This window comes from Lactuca sativa, chromosome 6 (genome assembly GCF_002870075.4).
Source record: "Lactuca sativa cultivar Salinas chromosome 6, Lsat_Salinas_v11, whole genome shotgun sequence".
Classification (NCBI taxonomy): Eukaryota; Viridiplantae; Streptophyta; class Magnoliopsida; order Asterales; family Asteraceae; genus Lactuca; species Lactuca sativa.
This window is the reverse complement of record NC_056628.2, coordinates 2,424,786-2,444,443: the sequence shown is the minus strand read 5'-3', so window position 1 is coordinate 2,444,443 and position 19,658 is coordinate 2,424,786.

Below are 19,658 nucleotides of genomic sequence, written 5' to 3'. Positions count from 1 at the left end.
GTGTAAAATATTCAAGAATGGAAATGGAAGAATAGGTGAGCAAGTGAAACCAGCAGCAGCATCAAATCCGCAGTCCATCGAGATATAAAATGATCGACTCGTCGAGTCTTATAGTGGACTCGTCGAGTACCAACGCGCCTTCTCAGAATATGTAAAAATACAAAGCGACTCGGCGAGTCGCCTTAGTGCACTCGTCGAGTAGGCCACTGAACGAAAAAACTTGGTATTTTGCAACTGTTTTAGCCTCTAAAAACTTCTTTAACCCTTCCTCACATTTGGACTCAATTGCTCATACCCCCTAGGAACGGACTCGACACTTTGACGTTAAAAACTCGCTTCCTTAACTCGCTCTTACTCTAGAAAACATCATTGCTTTACATCTCTAACCCATCCTAAATAAGCAAGCATAATTCAATCCTGAAAAATACTAAAGCAAACAACCATTAAACATAACAAAATCTCAAAGCATAATAAATAAACAAAACAAAACAAATTAAAATTGTTTGATTAAAAACACAAAAACATCAATCTTCATCTTCCTCATCATCATTAGCGGCTCCACTTCCCCCGGCTCCGCTTCGTCTAGCAGCAATCCTTTCATCCCAAGACGGAATGAATGGGTAATTCCCACCATCAATATGTGGGATATTGAAGTGGTCAAAAAGTCGAATGTGGGATTGATTGCTAAAATTCAGCCCCCTCGCCAATTGATCCTGCATCCGCCTCATCTCTTCATTGTACCAATCCATTGGTACATCTTCATTTTCGACCGGAATTACTGGCGGCTCGTCCTCCACATCCCGTTCTCTTCTCGATCTCACCCTCCTTCCCGGTGCATCAGGACCAACAACGGGGTCATCATTTGGGATGGCATAATGGCCACCACCATAGTCTTCGATTATCCTTGCTCGTCGGAAAAGAATGGGGTTAAACGGGGGTGTTGGGATCATTGTCATGAAGTTCCAGGCTCCGCGGTTCATCAACCCGAATGAATTCGCCAATCGAGTGACAAACATTCCTCCATTGATACGGGAAGTTTTTCGATCTTTGACCGCACCCTCCGAAAGGTATGAAGCAATACACCATGGAATGTTGCAAAAGACGTCGGGTGTTATTATGCTCCATAAATAGAAAACATCAAGGTTGGAGACCTTGTCATCGTCTTTCCTTTGGTTGATGGTGGAGGAAATAAGGCGGTGAATGAGGCGGTGAGTCGGGGATCGGATGCTCCCTTCTTGTGCAGACTTTGGGATGTAGACTTTGTTTCCTATGGTATTCCACCAACCCGTGCTCGTGACTCCATCGGGGAACGCCATATGAGTATTTGCCAAGAAAGCCCGAAAGATGTTTGTTGTCACTAAGGGTTGATCATAAATCCCTAGTCGGCAGGCAAGGTCCACCACCGAGCATTGACGATACTCGCCCCCAAGACAAAAAGTAAAGCTCGTCGGGTGATACACATCCACTCCCCCGGTGAAAGACACCGTGGAAAAGAATTCTAAACATAGTTCCAAATAAACTGGCTCTTGAATACGGAATACCCGGCTCCACCCATCACACACCATATTGTCGCCTTCATGTTGGAACTCCTTCAAAAGGTAAGGAGCTAGTTCTTCTTCATAGCTAACACTCTGCAGCCATTCCCAATCAATTCTGTTTGGTACATACACCTCCTTCTTCTTGATGTCGGAGAGCTTCTTCTTCCACTTCCTCATTGTTGAAGCGGATTCAATTTGCGGGAAGTTTAACCATGGAAACTCCCCTTGGCTACTAGTTGAAGATTGTCCTCTTCTGAACATGATTTCTGCAAAATAAACACACAAAACCCAGTGACACAGAAAATATTTAAAAACTGAAATGTATCTGTAAATCGACTGGACTCGTCGAGTCCATGCCCGACTCGACGAGTCGCGCAACCTGCACGAGTCAGTCGACGGGTCGCATAAAATTGGACCATAAAACTTGTAATTTCTGTCAAGGGTTTTTGTTCAAGGACTTCCTACTAAGTAATAAGGTCAAACTAAGCATTCAAAACAACAATATTCATGAAAAATTGAAACCCTAGAATTTCATTACTTTTCAAAAACGGGTTTTTTTCATGCAGTTGCAGATATATATGGCCTTATAATCTCATTCTTTCTGGAAATCAAGAAGAAAGTTGTTACCTTTTGAGTTTAAACCTTGAGAAATTGGAAGAAGATTTGAAGATTTCTTTGAATGCTTGAGAGTGTTTGCGAATGGGGTACCCGGCGAGTGTGGTGTGGAAACTGAATTTTTAGGGTTAAAACCCTATTTACCAGATGTAAAAGTAATTTCGAATTTTTTTTTTTTTTGTAAATAAAACCGACTCGTCGAGTCAGGGTCAGACTCGGCGAGTCTAGTCGCGCAATCAAAGATTTTCAGTAATCAATATATACTCGTCGAGTCAGGGTCAGACTCGGCGAGTCATTTAACAAATTTGCATATTTTTCAAAATTCTTCTGTTTATTATGAATCATTTCACCCCACACTTAGGCTAGGCACACTCTCACGCAGACATGTTCGATAATTTGGAAGATTAAAATTGTGAAACGAAACAAAAACTAAAAAAAACTAAAGAGTAAAAGAAAGCAAACTCTAACGACGGGTTGCCTCCCGCCAAGCGCTTCTTTTTGAGGAGTCATGAGCTAGACTCCTTCCCATTTACGTTTTGTGATCTTCAAGCATCGGGAATGTACGCCTCTCTTTTTGTGGTGTATACTTGGTCTTGTAGGCGTGAATCTTCTTCTTGTAAGCCTTCTTCAATTCGTCTTTTCTCCTTTTTATTGCCTCATCTCCAGCTGCTTGATCTTTCCTTTTTCTCTTTTTCTGCTTTACCCTTTTATTTTTCACCAATTCTTGAACATCCTTCTTTTTAAATTTAATGACTTCATATTTCATGATGTTCCGTGCTCTAGGTTTAGTGTTGATTTGTTGATCAGCTTCCTTCTTCCTTTCCTTTATTCCTGCATCCTTTGCCGTGCTTAACCCTTCTTCAAATGACATCGTATCAAGGCATGCCACATCGGCGTGTTGCACCTCCATTACTTTTACTTCTTCTGCCAATTGTTCTTCCAAAGAATCGAAAACAGTAACTGAACCCAGGGTATGTGAAGAACTATCAATAAACAGATCAGCTTTGGCCAAGTGTTTATCCATATCGACTGGACTCGTCGAGTCCATTATGACGACTCGGCGAGTCGGATCGGGTTCCATCAATCCTGGAGTGTTTTCTGAGTTGGCTTCTTCCAGTAGTTTTTCTAGCTCCTCCAAGTCTTTGTTAGCATCTTCAACTCCTTCATAGTGTAGTGTGAACTTACTTGGGTCTTCTTTTAGTAAAATTTCAAGCTCTTTTTGTAATACCTCATCATCCAATTGGATAAATGAGATTTCTTCTCTCTTTTCTTCTTCTTGCTTGACTTCTGAAATAGCTTTAAACATTACCGACTCATCCCCCACTCTTAATGTCAATGTAGACTCACATATGTCAATTAGGGCACACGCGGTGTTTAAGAATGATCTTCCCAAAATAATTGGTATTTCGGGGTCTTCTTCCATTTCCACCACCACGAAGTCTACTGGAAAAATAAACTTGTCCACTTTGATAAGGAGGTTTTCACAAATGCCTTGTGGACTAATTAGCGTTTTGTTTGCCAAATGGATTCTCATATTTACCGGCCTTGGTGCTGGTAAATTTAGCTTCTTAAAGAATGAGTAGGGCATCAAATTAATGCTTGCACCTGAATCAGCCAATGCTCGTGTAGAAACTTCATTACCAAATTGGCACGGAATTACTATGTTACCCGGATCACCCTTCTTCTCAGGCAGCTCACTCATCAATATCTCTTCGACTTCAGCCAGATCTTTCCTAGCAGCAAAAAGGCCTTTAAGCAAGTTAGAGTGTTTAGGAGTTTGGAGCATTGTTTCCACAAATGGTATATTGAATTGTAAGGCTTTAACATGCTCCATGAAGGTTCTATAGGCTTGAACTTTTTCTGTAGGCATGGCTCTGGTTGGGTATGGCAAAGGAGGGTTGTATGGTTTTAAGAAACTAGCAGTATCTTCATTCCCGACTGGACTCGTCGAGTCTATGCGAGTGACTCGGCGAGTCTGATCGGGTTTTTCTGGTTCTGGTTTTTCTTCCTTTTCTGCCTTCTTCATGGGGACCCTTTGTGCTCTTGTAAATTTTTCTTCACCGCTGGAGGTTATTACGCTCACGTTCTCCTTTCTTGGATTGGGCTCGGTGTTGCTCGGAAGTTGACCCGGTCTTCTTTCATTTACTTGATGTGCAAGCTGCCCTAGCTGTTTCTCAATGTTGAGAATGGAAGCTTGCTGATTCCTCAACATGTTTCTGGTTTCTTGCATTGCTACATCGTGATCATTATGTCTTTTCTCGGACGCGGTTATGAACCTTGTGAGTATATCTTCTAAATTTGCCTTCTTTTCCGTCATCGGCTCTTCCTTTTGATAGAATCCCCTCTCTCTCTGTTTGTATTTCTCCTCCTTAGTCTTTTTATACTCTTCGTATGGGAGCCATTCCTTCTTTGGTTTCCTCCAGTCTTCATCGTATCTATCGCCACTGGAATAAAATACTTGAGCCTTTTTATTTCCATTCTCGTCTCGATCACAATCCTTGGTAAGATGGGGGCCGCCACAATTTTCGCATCCTACCCTAATAGCATGGATCGTTTGATCCATTTTCGTCATTCTTCGGTCTAGGCTATCGAGTTTAGCTATTACAGCCGCCATGCCATCGTTCACCGAGTTTACTGTTCCACGACTCACTTCATTCCTGGGATTGTGGTATTCTCTAGAATGCTTAGAGAATTCTTCAATTAATTCTTTTATTTCCGGAGGTGGCTTTCGGGTGAGCGGGCCTTGTGAATCGAGTAGTTGCCTTGTGGTGACATTAACTCCATCATAAAAGATGGAGACCTCCTGTTGACTATTAAGATCATGGTGTGGGCAATTTCTAAGTAGGCTCTTGTACCTTTCCCAAGCTTCATAAAGAGATTCTCCGGGTTGTTGCTCGAAGTTGGCAATGGCTTTCTTTAACTTGGCTATCTTGGAAGGTGGGCAGAAATGGTCAATGAACTCTTCTTTCATCTTGGCCCATGTGGTGACCGATCCGGGAGGAAGTGATTTTAACCAATCTTTCGCAGCGCCTTTAAACGTGACAGGGAGCATTCGAAGAAGCTGGGTCTCGCGTGGAACATTAGGCACGTTGAAGTAGTCGGCCACATCATTTACTTCGTCCAAATGCTTGTAAGCGTCTTCATGATCTCTCCCGTAAAAAGGAATCTCCTTGAGTTGAGCGAGAATATGGCCCTTTAGCTCAAACGTAGCGGTTGCGGGAATTGCGGGTTGCACAAGTCCCGGCCCGGTGTCATCACGCATCCTTTTCTTCCACTCCCCCATGGGGACTTCATCAATGTTAGCCATATTGATAGCTAACTCTTCTTCGGAATCGGTTTCGTGCTCGGAAATATGCTCTTTTTCTTCCTCGGTCTCGTACTCGCTACCTTCGTGAATTGGTTCTTCAATTGTTAATGAGGCACTGGACGCTCCTGATTTGCTGCCTTTCTTCTTGCTGAAAACGGATTTCAAGTTCTTGAGTGGTGAGTTCTTTGAAGTTGCGGTTTCTCCTACGGCTTTTCCCTTGCTTCTCTTTAGTGCGGATTCCGGGTCTTCCAAAGGTGGTACTAGAGGTGTGTCCGATCCTCGGGTCATGAAACAGCTAAAAAAAAACGAAACAAAAGAAACGAAACGCGTAAAAGGAATAAAAACGAAATAAAAATAAATACTGAAACAGCGACGGACTCGCCGAGTCTGCTCGAATGCACTCGGCGAGTTCAAGGCAAAAACAAAAAATAAAAATTGCTTATTATTCTAAAAACGAAATTTTATTAAAACTAAATCTACTTACTGATTTGCTTTATAAATAACTTTGTGTAAGATAAATCCCACACAAAGGATCGATTAAACTAGATTTTACTATTTATTTTGGAACCGTCCCCGGCAGCGGCGCCAAAAACTTGATGTGTGTAAAACCCACTAGTTTTAAACCTACTTTTAATTATCAAATAACACACAAAAGGCAGTGAACCTATCAATTGTGGTATAGTTCAAGCAAGTAGGGTATCGAACACAGGGGACGGCAAATTAAATACTAAAACCTAATTTATCTAATTTAACTAATAAGTAAGGGTTTTCTCTAGTTTTACAAGACTAGAAACTTACTAATGATTACTTATTAAGCTAGAAAACGACGACTTGACTAGATTCAATAACGGAGAAGTACTTCTATTTAGTTCAACTTAATTAGTCCTATGGTTGATTTCAAGGTAAAAGTGCAATGGATTAATTCTTTTGCTAGTTACCGATTCAATTGATTAATTCCGTATTCACTTCATTAATCCTTAGCAAATAAATCAATTTAAACAATGGCCAGTTGTCTATTTCAATTAAATTTACTAGATATATTATTCGGGTTAAGTTAGACTTGCAATAGCTAATTAATTTATCTTTTAATTAACTTCTTGTTTAATAGTCATCTCACAAGCTTGCACATAAATTTACTTGATTTTCTTATTAATCCTAGTTTCATGTTCATTACACTAGACATATGACAAAAAGTGTTCACTAAGCATATGAGATTGATAACTAATAGATGTTCATGCTAATTAATTATCTCCCTATTAACAGAAAATCAATTATCATTCATACTCAAGGTTCTTTAGCAAGCTAAAATAACTAGATTAACCAACATAGAATTAATCCTACCAAGAATCAAACCATATTACCAATTTCGTATCCCCAAATAGAAGTTTAAAGAATTTAGCTCATGACTAAGGTAAATAACAGCAAACAAATAAGTTCAAGTTGCTTAATCATGTTGACAAAACAAAAGAAACAAATAGAATGGTGGAATTATGCCTTAATTACTCCCGGAATTGGATTCTAGCTTCCTTGGTCGACTTCTAGGGTTCTTCTGGCTTCTTATTCGCAGCTAAACACTTCTGAATCGTCCCAGAACTCTTTTCTTTCGATCTGTGGAATTATCTTTAAATAAGCGGTCCGACTCGTCGAGTCAAGTGGTGACTCGTCGAGTTCCTCTCACATTCTCCGTATCGCGATAACTATCTGGGATCCCGAGTCATTATCCTTCTGATTCCTCGACCGGACTCGTCGAGTAGCTATCTGACTCGACGAGTAGAAGCTTCTTTTTCAATGTTTTCCTTTCTTCATTCCACTCTCAATCTTCTAACCGTTTCTCTTGCTTCCTTTTGCTCCCGAGCTTCATCTTTGGACTGAAAAAACATAATTTAACACTTTTAAGTACCTTTTGTCCATAATATGCGATAATTTAGCTAATATATGAATAAAAAACTATACTAAATACACACTAAATATGCACATATCATGCTGCAACATTCATGAGTGCTTATGAACTAGTTTTGAGCATTGGAACAAACCCGCACTTGCTGGAATCACCTTATGGAATAAGATATAAAAGGGTGATCGCAAGACGATAATATCATATAGTCTTAAAACCTAGATATATGGTTTGTTATTTGTTAATTGGTTGTACATTGATAATGCGAAAACGCATCAGTAACTCGGTGTTATAAAACACATTGTTGTGTATAGTTGGTTAATGAATAAGTAAATGCATATAAGTCGAAGTTTATCTGTAACTTTCATCTAAGAAGGTAAAATCGATATCTCGGCCGCTCGATGATTTGATTTGACTTATGTGCCGGGCCCGGTCAGAACTGAATTGATGTGTTCGATTAAGTTCTATGTCAAATAAATCAGAGATCGAGAAACCTAAATGCTTGACTAACCATTCCATAGGATTGTCTTCATGATATCTAACAGAGGACTGTACGATCCCTTATCTAAAGGACAAGATTGATTAGATCAGAGTTTGACAGCGTCTTTGAGAGCTACGATTGCAAACCGAATTGTACTTGTATATTTACTAGACTTATCCAAGTGGGAGACTGTTGGAATAGTGTCTAAGGCTGTAACTATATCCGGTTGTGCATGGTCCTTTTGGGTTGCCTTCACCATAGCAACTTGATAGGATGATTTAATAAGAGAGAGTAAATATTATTAATATATTATGGGAATAATATAATGAATAATATATTGTTATTTGATTAATATAAGTCATAGAATTAATTAGAATTAATTTGGTGACTTAAAGAAGATAATTAAATAAAGGGGTATAAACTGTCATTTGGTTGATAGTTAAACTTTAGACTGTAAATCCATTAGGATATGGTTTGGACGGATTCTAAGAGCCTTAGGATAGCTAAAATCGTCCATATGAGTTATCTAAGAAGGATTTGGATAGCCTTAAGAGAAGATTATCCAATTAGGGTTTAGAGTGTAACCCTTAAGGAGTCTACAAGTATAAAAGGACCCTATGGCATGGGGAATTCGTGATCTAACCTAAAGTAAGGAACCTCTGGTCGAAATTCCTCCCCTCTCCTCTCTTCTAAATCATCCTCCTTGCCATTGGTGTTTGTAAGCCATCAGAGGAGTGACATTTGTGACTCTAGAAGCTCCAAGACCTCAAGATCAACAAGGAACTCAAAGGTATGGTTCTAGATCTATTTCAATGTTGTTATTTAACCTAATTAGTAATTATAAGTCTTGGATTCAAAGCATGTTTATTAGAAAGCCTAGATCCGAGCATTAGGGTTTTGCATGCGCACATAGGAAAGTTCTTATGGCTAAAACCCATCAAAAACGACCTTCGGGACTTGAGCAAAATGACCGGGGCTTCGGGTTAGAACGGGCACGGAAAACGAGGCAAGAACGCACAAGACAGGAGAGAAATTGAGCCCTTTCTTCGGAAACCTTGCATCCCTTTTATAGGGGCTGGAACCGCCTCGGTACGCGGGGCGTACGAGGGTACTCGGGGCGTACGCGTACGTTATGTATGACCGAGTCCTCGACTGCCTCGGATTTCGGATGGGACTAGGGGTAGCTTCGCATAGGTCGGGACGTGGACGATCTGAGGCCTAGGCCTTGAGTACGCTGGGTGTACGAGGGTACGCAGGGCGTACTTCGGACCTATCTGCTGACTCCCTTTGGATAATACCAAACAATTATAATTAAATTTATATTTAATTTAATTAATAAACTTCTAAAATTCATATCTTCTTCATACGAATTCTGTTTTTGATGGCCTTTATATCCACGCGTAGGTGAGACTACGCTCTACAACTTTCGTTTAGACTCCGTCGGCAAATTTCGAAATTATTTTTATTATTTATTTTTAAAATGTCGTGATTAAGAAATTTCTTTAGAAATTCATAACTTTTTTATCTGACGTCGGTTTTTGCCAGAATTTTTACCACTGAATTACCATTGTCGAGACATTCGATTCTCGTTTAGGGCATTCCGGCCAAAAGTCGTTCGATCTCCGATTCGAGTTTTTAGCTGCCTGCTGCTAAACCGAACTTGGAAAAATCATAACTTCAATATAAGAAGTCGGATTTGGGCGTTCTTTTTACGTACGATCACGGTTTAAAGACATCTATCACAGTAGGTAATTAAATAGAAACTTTTTGGACATTTTATTTTCGAAGTTAATTTCATTATCACAAAAGTGGTTACAATAATTGACTTTTTAGGTCATTACATAGAGTTGAAATATCGGGTTGTCACATCATTCCCCCGTTAGAGGGAATTTCGTCCCGAAATTAAATACAAAAGAAAAGTTTTAGGGGCTGAGGAAAAGATACGGATACTTCTGTTGCATCTGATTTTCTCGTTCCCATGTGAATTCAGGTCCTCGCTTAGCGTTCCAGCGAACCTTTACTATTGATATTCGACTCTGCTTAGTTCGTTTAATTTCCCTATCCATGATCTCGACGGGTTCTTCCAAAAAGTTAAGATTTTTGTTAAGTTCGATTTCATCGAGTGGAATTACTAGTGTTTCATCGGACAAACACTTTTTCAGGTTTTTGATACGTGGAATACTGGATGTACTTTGTTAAGCTCGATTGGAAGTTGGAGTTTGTAAGCCACTGGACCAATTCTTGAAATGATTTCGAAGGGTCCAATGTACCGAGGATTTAGTTTCCCACGCTTTCCAAAGCGTATCATGCCCTTCCAGGGTGAGACCTTTAGCAGTACATGGTCTCTAATCTGAAATTCCAAGGGTTTTCGTCTTTTGTCGGCATAACTCTTTTGCCTATCCCTTGAGGATTTCAGTCGTTCTCGTATTTGAACGATCTTTTCAGTCGTTTCTCTGATGATCTCCGGGCCAGTGGGGGTGCTATCAGGGACTAGACCTTTTGCCAACTGCGTGTCGCCTACTTCCGTCCGGCACAGAGGTGACCTGCACTTACGGCCGTAAAGGGCTTCAAATGGAGCAGTCTTGATACTAGTATGATAACTATTGTTATAAGAGAACTCGACTAAAGGTGAGTGAACATCCCACGCTTTACCAAAGTCGATTACACATGCTCGCAACATGTCTTCCAAGGTTTGGATCGTTCTCTCACTCTGTCCATCAGTTTGTGGGTGGTATGCTGTACTCATATCCAACCTTGTTCCCATGGATATTTGCAATGATTGCCAGAATCTGGAAGTGAATCTGTTGTCTCTATCTGAGATGATAGACATCGGCACTCCATGAAGTCGTACGATCTCCCGGATGAAGGTTCTCGATAGTTTTTCCATCTTATCAGTTTCCTTGATCGGTAAGAAATGATCGGACTTGGTTAGTCTGTCGACGATCACCCAAATAGTATCTTAGCCACCCTGAGTTTTGGGCAGTTTTGTTATGAAGTCCATGGAAATTTGTTCCCATTTCCACTCAGGTATTTCAGGTTGATGGAGTAGACCTGAGGGTTTTTGGTGTTCTATTTTTATCTTGGGGCAAGTCAAACACTTGCTCACATAGGTAGCAATCTCTGCTTTCATGTTTGGCCACCAATAGAGTTGCTTGAGATCTAGATACATCTTATCTGACCCTGGGTGCACGGAGTATGGAGTCTTGTGTGCTTTTCTCATAACTACCTCTCTGAACCCACCAATATTGGGTGTCCAGATTCGGTTCATGAGGTAGCGTACTCCATCACTCTTGATTTCTAGGTTCTTGTCCATCCCCCTAAGGGTCTCACCTGTCACGTTTTCGGGTTTCAAGGCCTCTATTTGAGCCTCCTTGACTTGTGCTGACAGGTGCGAATGGATCGACATGGTTAATGACTTCACTCTTCGACCAGAGTACTCCTTACGACCAAGGGCATCGGCCACGACGTTTGCCTTTCCGGGATGATAGCGAATCTCACATTCGTAGTCGTTGAGCAATTCAACCCAACGTCGCTGTCTCATGTTTAACTCCTTCTGGTCGAAGATGTGTTGAAGGCTCTTGTGGTCTGTAAAGATGCTGCACTTCGTCCCGTATAGGTAGTGCCTCCAGATTTTTAGAGCGAAGACCACTGCTCCAAGTTCTAGGTCATGAGTGGTGTAGTTGACTTCATGCGTTTTCAGTTGTCGCGAGGCATATGCAATAACCTTTCCTCTCTGCGTTAGTACACAGCCCAACCCTTGCTTCGAAGCATCGCAATACACAACAAAATCTTCGGTCCCCTCTGGAAGAGAAAGAATGGGCGCACTGCAAAGGGCATGTTTCAGAGTTTGAAATGCAGCATCTTATTTTTCTCCCTAGTTGTAGGTCACCCCTTTCTGAGTTAAGGCAGTAAGAGGCTTTGCGATGCTGGAGAAGTTTTGAATGAACCTTCGATAATAACCAGCAAGACCTAGAATTGGCGAATCTTTGTTTGTGTAGTTGGTGCAGACCAATTTTTGATAGCCTTGATTTTTTATGGGTCCACGTGGATTCCTTCCTTGCTGACCACGTGACTGAGGAAGTCCACCCTTCTAATCCAAAACTCGCATTTCGAGAACTTTGCATAGAGTCTCTCAGTTCGTAACGTCTCTAAGACTAGTCTCAAATGTTGACTATGCTCTTCTTTATTCTTTGAATAAATGAGTATGTCGTCTATGAATACTATCACAAATTTATCCAAGAATGGACGACATACCTGATTCATTAGGTCCATGAATACGGCCGGGGCATTGGTTAGTCCGAACGACATCACTACGAACTCGTAATGTCCATATCTCGTTCGGAAGCCCGTCTTGGGAACATCACTCTCTAGGACTCGCAGCTGGTGATATCCTAACCTCAGATCGATCTTGGAGAAGTAGTTGGCTGCTTGGAGTTGGTCGAATAAGTCGTCGATTCAGGGTAAGGGATAACGGTTCTTGATGGTGATTTTGTTGAGTCCTCGGTAGTCAATGCACATCCGGAATGATCCATCCTTCTTTTTCACGAACAATACGGGTGCTCCCCAAGGCGAGAAGCTCGGCCTGATGAATCCTTTTCCGAGTAGCTCATTCAGTTGGCTGGATAGCTCTTGCATCTCCGTTGGGGCTAACCGATAGGGCGCTTTGGCTACTGGGGTAGCTCCGGGAACCAGATCGATTCTGAACTTGACTTGTCTCACGGGTGGTATTCCTGGAAGGTCCTCGGGAAAAACATCAGGAAAATCGCATACGTCAGGCACATTCTTGACGTCCTGGACTTCGCGTTTCACATCCACGACATGTGCCAGAAACGCGTGATACTCCTTGCGTAGGCACTTCTGAGCTTGGACTTTTGAGATGATACGAATAGTGGTACTAGGTTTGTCACCCAAGACAAGGAAAGTTTCACCGGTTGGCAGATTAAGGCCAACGGCCTTATCGTAACATAAAATGTCAGCATGATGAGAACTCAGCCAATCCATGCCAATGATGACATCGAAACTCTTAATCCAGACTGGCATGAGGTTGATTGGAAAGGGATTATCGTTTAGATTTAGGGTACAGTTGAAGTATATCTCCTTAGTGCCTTCGGTTTTACCGTTGGCCATTTCTACTATAAACGGTTCACTTAATGATTGTGGTAATGGCTTTAGCAGGCCTTTAAAATTGTGACTCACAAAAATTCTCTCCGCTCCACTATCAAACAAAATGCATGCATACGAGTTATCGAGAAGAAACATACCCGTAACAACAGTGGGGTCCACAACGGCTTCATCTTGTCCCATTGCGAATACTCGGCCCCTTCCGCTGGTATTCCTGTTGTTTGCCTTTGGGCAGTCCCTGCGGTAGTGCCCCGTGTATCCGCACTCAAAGCAGGCGCGACTTAGTCCGGTATTAGCAGCGGGGGTGGATTGTTGTGGCGGCTCTTTGTAGTAGCATGCTGTATGCCCCTTTTTATTGCACCTAGTGCATTGGAGGTCACGGCAAAGACCGTGGTGGTGGAAGTTGCATTGGTTGCATTTTAGAAGTTTCCCATTGTATGAGCTTGTGGGGGCAGTGTTGGTAGGTACAGTAATAGCGTGGATCGCTACTACTTGCTGTTTCTTGGGGTTCTCCTGTAGGGTTTGTCCCCTTCTCTTGTTCCAAGGCCTACTCTAGACCTGTGCCTCTTTAGATGGATTGGCGGTAGCTGCAATTGTACCCTGTTTTACCCCGTGGTCGATGAGTCGCTGAGCCAGGCGTTTAGCGCTGTTGTAGGTAATAGGGTTGGAAGCGAGGACATGCACTTGAATCTGGGGTGACAACCCCCAAATGTACCTTTCAACTTTCTTTGATTCTGGGTTGACCATGGTAGGGCACAATGCAGCGAGGTCATTGAACCTAGCTATGTAGGCGACTAGATCAGACCCAGTCATCTTCAGATTCCAGAGCTCTTTCTCAAGCTTTTGCACTTCGCCCCTTGGGCAGTATTCTTCCAGTAGTAGAACCTTCAGATCCTCCCAACTCATGGCGTTGGCGACAGTGAGAGTCACAGAATTCATATGGCTTTTCCACCAAGTGAGGGCTCGATCTATGAAGGTGCAAGCAACGAACTTAACCTTGCTTGTTTCTTGGCATGAGCAGATCTCGAAGACTGTTTCGGTCTTTTCGAACCATTGCATTAGTTTAATCACTCCCCCAATGCCATTAAATGTTTTTGGCTTTGAGTTGGAGAACTCCTTGTAAGTACATTCTCTTACTTGACCATGACCAGTGCCACGATTGGAATGATTCGTGCTGCTTCCTATACCACCATTTCCATTGGAGTTTATTTGCGAGAGAGCTATTGTTACTGCTGCTGTGATAGCAGCCTGGACCATGGCCGGATCATACGTTGCTGGTGGAGGTTGTGGTGGCGCCGTTCCCGGTCTGGGCCTTAGGTTTGGATGAGGAGGCATCGCGCTGCCAAAAGAAAATGAGAGATTATAAGTTTTGGTGGTTAAGAGTTGAATGATATTGAGTTAACTTTCTTTAATAGTTCAAGAATCTGGTTTGACCAACACAGGGTCTTGAGCTTGATCTACAAATGGAGTTTGAATAGATATACTTATGAATTGAATGAACTGTACATAATTAACATACGAAAGAGATATGCCCTATATATATTAAACATATAGTTGTGTTACATCCGAGTTTAGACAAAAAATTTTGACCTTTCTAAAGGTTTCCGATTACAGAAAGTTTAAAGAAAATAATACTCTTATCCGAAGTCCAAATTTATAACAAAAATTGAAATTTTGGCAAGCACTACTTGCGACGTAGGTGGCGCTTGGAGCTTGACTCCGCATCCGATTGCTTCGATTCCATTACACGCCTATCAAAAGCGACTTGTTGTTCCCTTAATTCGGCTAGGGCTGCAATCATTTGTGCTTGGAATGCCTCGGTTTGGAGTTGGGCATTGTCCTGAATTCTATCCAGCCTACGGATGTCAGAAGTGTGAACCTGTACTTCTACGTTGACATCCCGAATCCGGCTAGCTTGAACTCCGGATTGGTAGGACTGATTGGCTAGCTTGCCCACCATTACTGGTAGTGCCCGATCAGCTGAACCTCTGCCGCGAACATCATAGAAGTATCGGCACATGCCGTAGGGAGGGCGTAGGTTTTGTTGTTGGCTCCAATGGTGGAGGTGACTCCCCCATACAGGAGTGGGTCCTTGGAAGTTCCTCACATAGCCGGCAGGTTGTGGGGCCGGTGGATTGATAACCTCTGGCTCTGAATCTGTACCAGAGTCATCTCGTTCATCCAACTCTATAGGTTCTTCGTCTTCTTCGGGATCTTCTTCGATCCATCCTCCATTACCTTGGTTGGGGTAGTAGGGGTCATTGGGGTGATGGAATCCAGCCATTTATTCTATACGAGAATAGGGTTAAGAATTTACTATAAGCTAGAGCACATGAAATTTACCCTTAAGTTTAATGGTTGTTGATACTCAAATACTCCCTTAGTATTATTTAACGATATGCTTTTGATAAGTTTTAAATTTGTTGTCCACTGCAGACACTCCTTGGCACACGTTAGTTGGCTCTCGGACAAATATAGTTGATCAGGCTATATTCTTCCCAGTTTCGATTACATGTCCCAAGGCGTACCTGCACTACACAACTTATTTATAATACTTCTAAAATGATCCGATATGAAACTGTTATTAGTATGAAATGAGTGCATGCTTAAAAAAAAACTAAATAAATTTAATTTCAAGAGTATGACTCTTCTCAGAGTGTTTTTGCCCAGTTGAGTTTATAGTTTTATACCAAAAAAAATAGTTTTGATATACTTAATTCACTATAAACGATGCTCTGATACCAATCTGTCACACCCCCAAACCAGAACGGCGGAAACGTTCGGGGCGGAGGACGTCATATTCAGTATCATAACAATTCATAGAAAGGAAAGTACACACCACCATACATATATAAAGGTTTTAAAAATGTTTACATAATTGTATTCATTACATGTTCAAAAGATAAATACATAAACATCTTCCAAAAGAAGTAATTAATGCCAGCGCGTAAATCCCCAAAAGTTGATTTCCAAACCTGCTTAGCGGTTCCCTGAGAATACAAGTTATTTCAAAGAGAAAGTGTTAACAATTTAGTTGGTGAGTTCATAAGTGGTTTTAGAAAATATGTATGCCATTCCAAATTCAGAGTATGTTTTCAAAGAAAATCCCTTATTTTCTTATAAAAGTGTGAAATGCATGAGAATATTTGTATTGAATAATGTAGATAGTTGAATCAAGAAAATCCCTTATCTTCCTATTAGTTGTTTGTTTTGTATACAGGAAAATCCCATTTTTTCCTAAAGTAATAGTTAGCCTAATGTCCCAGACTAAAAACCGAATGTAAATGACATGCTTTAGAAGGTTGAAGCACATATTTATATAATAAAACCTATTAGAAGATTTCAGTTTGCTAGATGAAGAATAGTTTTAATAGCTAATCATTCATCAATCAAAAGTACTATAATAATTGTATATCCGATGAGTTTTATAACCATACTAAACATAATATGCCTGTAGCGACGTTCTTCTGGCGTCGTAGCGTTATGACAAACTGTCACCCCAAAGGATAGACTGTAGCTCACAGTCAGGGCGCGAGATCATGACTTCCTGTATAGATCTATACACATTTGACACGTTCTCCGAACGGGAGACTCTAGTTATAGACAGGACTTGTAGCGGTACCTTTTAGCAAAAAGGTATTATTTGAAGATATACATGTCTCACGGATTCTCAACTAAGTCTGTATTAAAGTAGTAGTTTTGTATGCAAAGTTTATCCTTTTTCACAATGTTTGACAAAGCATAAATCATAAGTTCTTTGAATGCATAAAATGATTTAGTAAAGAATGTTACCCTTGATATGATGTATTTGTATGTAAACGTATAAATAAAACATTCTTTCTATTTATAAAACATATTGTATCCCAAGAGGGTAAAGCTGTGTCGTGAAGTGTTTTGCATGATCATGACTTCATAAGATAGTTAAAACAACAGTATGAAAAGTATAGCAAAAAGATCGATGTTTCACACGATTTTAGACGTGTGTTTACTTGTATTCCCCTCCCCCCTTAAAAGTGCTTAAAAAGCATTTAAAGTGTGGCTGTAGGGGTATTAACTCACCTGAAGGTTTGAAGAAAGCGAGATGGAAACCAGGCAGAATTTCGTCTCGGGAAACGGATTTCCTCGGGATTCTCGGGAATCTCGGGAGTAAAAACGACCTTCGGGACTTGAGCAAAATCACCGAGGCTTCGGGGTAGAACGGGCATGGAAAACGAGGCAAGAACGCACAAGACAGGAGAGAAATGGAGCCCTTTCTTCGGAACCCTCGCATCCCTTTTATAGGGGCTGGAACCGCCTCGATACGTGGGGAGTACGCGTACGTCATGCATGACCGAGTCCTCTCGGATTTCGGATGGGACAAGGGGTAGCGTCGCATAGGTCGGGACGTGGACGATCCGAGGCCTAGGCCTTGAGTACGCGGGGCGTACGAGGGTACACATGGCGTACTTCGGCCCTATCTGCTGACTCCCTTCGGATAATACCAAACAATTATAATTATATTTATATTTAATTTAATTAATAAACTTCTAAAATTCATATCTTCTTCATATGTATTCCGTTTTTGATGGTCTTTATATCCACGCGGTAGGTGAGACTACGCTCTACAACTTTCGTTTAGACTCCGTCGGCAAATTTCGAAATTATTTTTATTATTTATTTTTAAAATATCATGATTAAGGAATTTCTTTAGAAATTCATAACTTCTTTATTTGACGTCGATTTTTGCCAGACTTTTTACCGCTGAATTACCATTGTCGAGACCTTCGATTCTCGTTTAGGTCATTCCGGCCAAAAGTCGCTCGATCTCCGATTCGAGTTTTTAGCTGCCTGCTGCTAAACCGAACTTGTAAAAATCATAACTTCAATATACGAAGTCGGATTTGGGCGTTCTTTTTACGTACGATCACGGTTTAAAGACATCTATCACAGTAGGTAATTAAATAGAAACTTTTTGGACATTTTATTTTCGAAGTTAATTTCATTATCACAAAAGTGGTAACAATAATTGACTTTTTAGGTCATTACATAGAGTTGAAATATCGGGTTGTCACATTTAGGTCTTAATTGATCAAATTAAGCTAGCTTATTACAATTTAATATTTGGTAACAGGACAAAATTAATTTATTTTAGCTTATGAACCAGTTTATAAGCTAGTTTTTGATAAACTATTTTAAGATAGATTTTGATAAACTTTATGGTGCTTTTTTATATATATTCCAAATATACACTTAATTATATCTATTTTTTCGTTATATATGTAAATGTTTATTTATGGTATTTTACATTGCAATTTAACTTATAAACTACTTTTTACCGATCACTATTACTTTATAAACTAGATTATAGTTAGAAGATGTATTTGTCGTGAATATCCCTTTGGGATTCGTCTAATATATATAGATTTATTAATACAAGTTATATTTTAAAACTTAACTTTAGGCGTATGAATTATCTTTACATTCCCCTCAATCTTAACTGTGACAAGGTTCAGATTGTATCTCAGACGATCTAACATATTGTGAGTAGACAGTTTTGTAAATCCATCAGCAACATGGTCATTTGAAGAAATAAATCAAACATCAAGAGCTCTCATTCTCACCTTTTCTCTAATAAGATGAAAATCAAGTTTTATATGTTTTGTTCGTACATGAAAGACCGAACTTGTTGTTAAATATATAGCTCCCAAATTATCACACCACAAAACAGGTGGTTGTGTTTGATGAATTCCTAGTTCCTTGAGTAAAGATTGTATCCATGTTGCCTCTACTATACCATTAGCCAAGGCCTTGTATTCAGCTTTAGTAATAGAATGAGATATTGTATGTCACTTTCTTGAACTCCATGAAATCAAATTTGGACCCAAGAAAACTGCAAAACCTCCAGTAGTCCTTCGATAGTCTAAGCAACCTACCCCATCCACATTTGTAAACACATTCCACAATGTAGAATTGATTTTTGTATACAAATCCATGTAGTCGTTGTACCCTTTATATATCTTAAGATTTGTTTCACAGCCTCCATATACACATTGGTGGGTCTTGACCGATTTTAAAGCTTTGTTAACTGAAAAGTAAATATATGCTCTTGTCTAAGTGAGGTATTGTAGGCCTCCCACCATGCTCCTATATTTGAATGTATCCTCGTCATTTAGTGTTGTTCCATAGTCGAGAGCAAGCTTATCCGTTACAAACATTAGGCTTGAAAAACTTTTACAATTCAGCTACTTAGCATGACGAAGTAGATCAGTCACATACTTATGTTGCAACAAGATAATTCCCCCTGAATTATGAAGTACTTTAATCCCTAACAAGTAGTGAAGTTGTTCAAGGCCCTTGATTGGAAAAGAGTCAAATAAGGTAGAAATCAAACAATCAATTACTTGGCAAGAAGACCAGTTAGGACAATATCATCAACATAAACTAGCATATAAATGGTAGTGTCACCATGATGAAACAAGAAGAGGGAAGTATCAGCCTTTGACGAGTGAAAATCAAGATGATGCAATTTATCATTCAAACGAGTAAGCCACTCACGAGGGGACTATTTAATTCTATAGAGTTCCTTTTGTAAATTACACATAAATTGAGGGTGGTGTAAATCCTCAAAGCCAAGGGTCTACTACATATAAACTTCTTCATTCAATTGCCCATGAAGAAAATAATTACTTACATCAACCTAACGAAGATGCCAGCCATAATAGA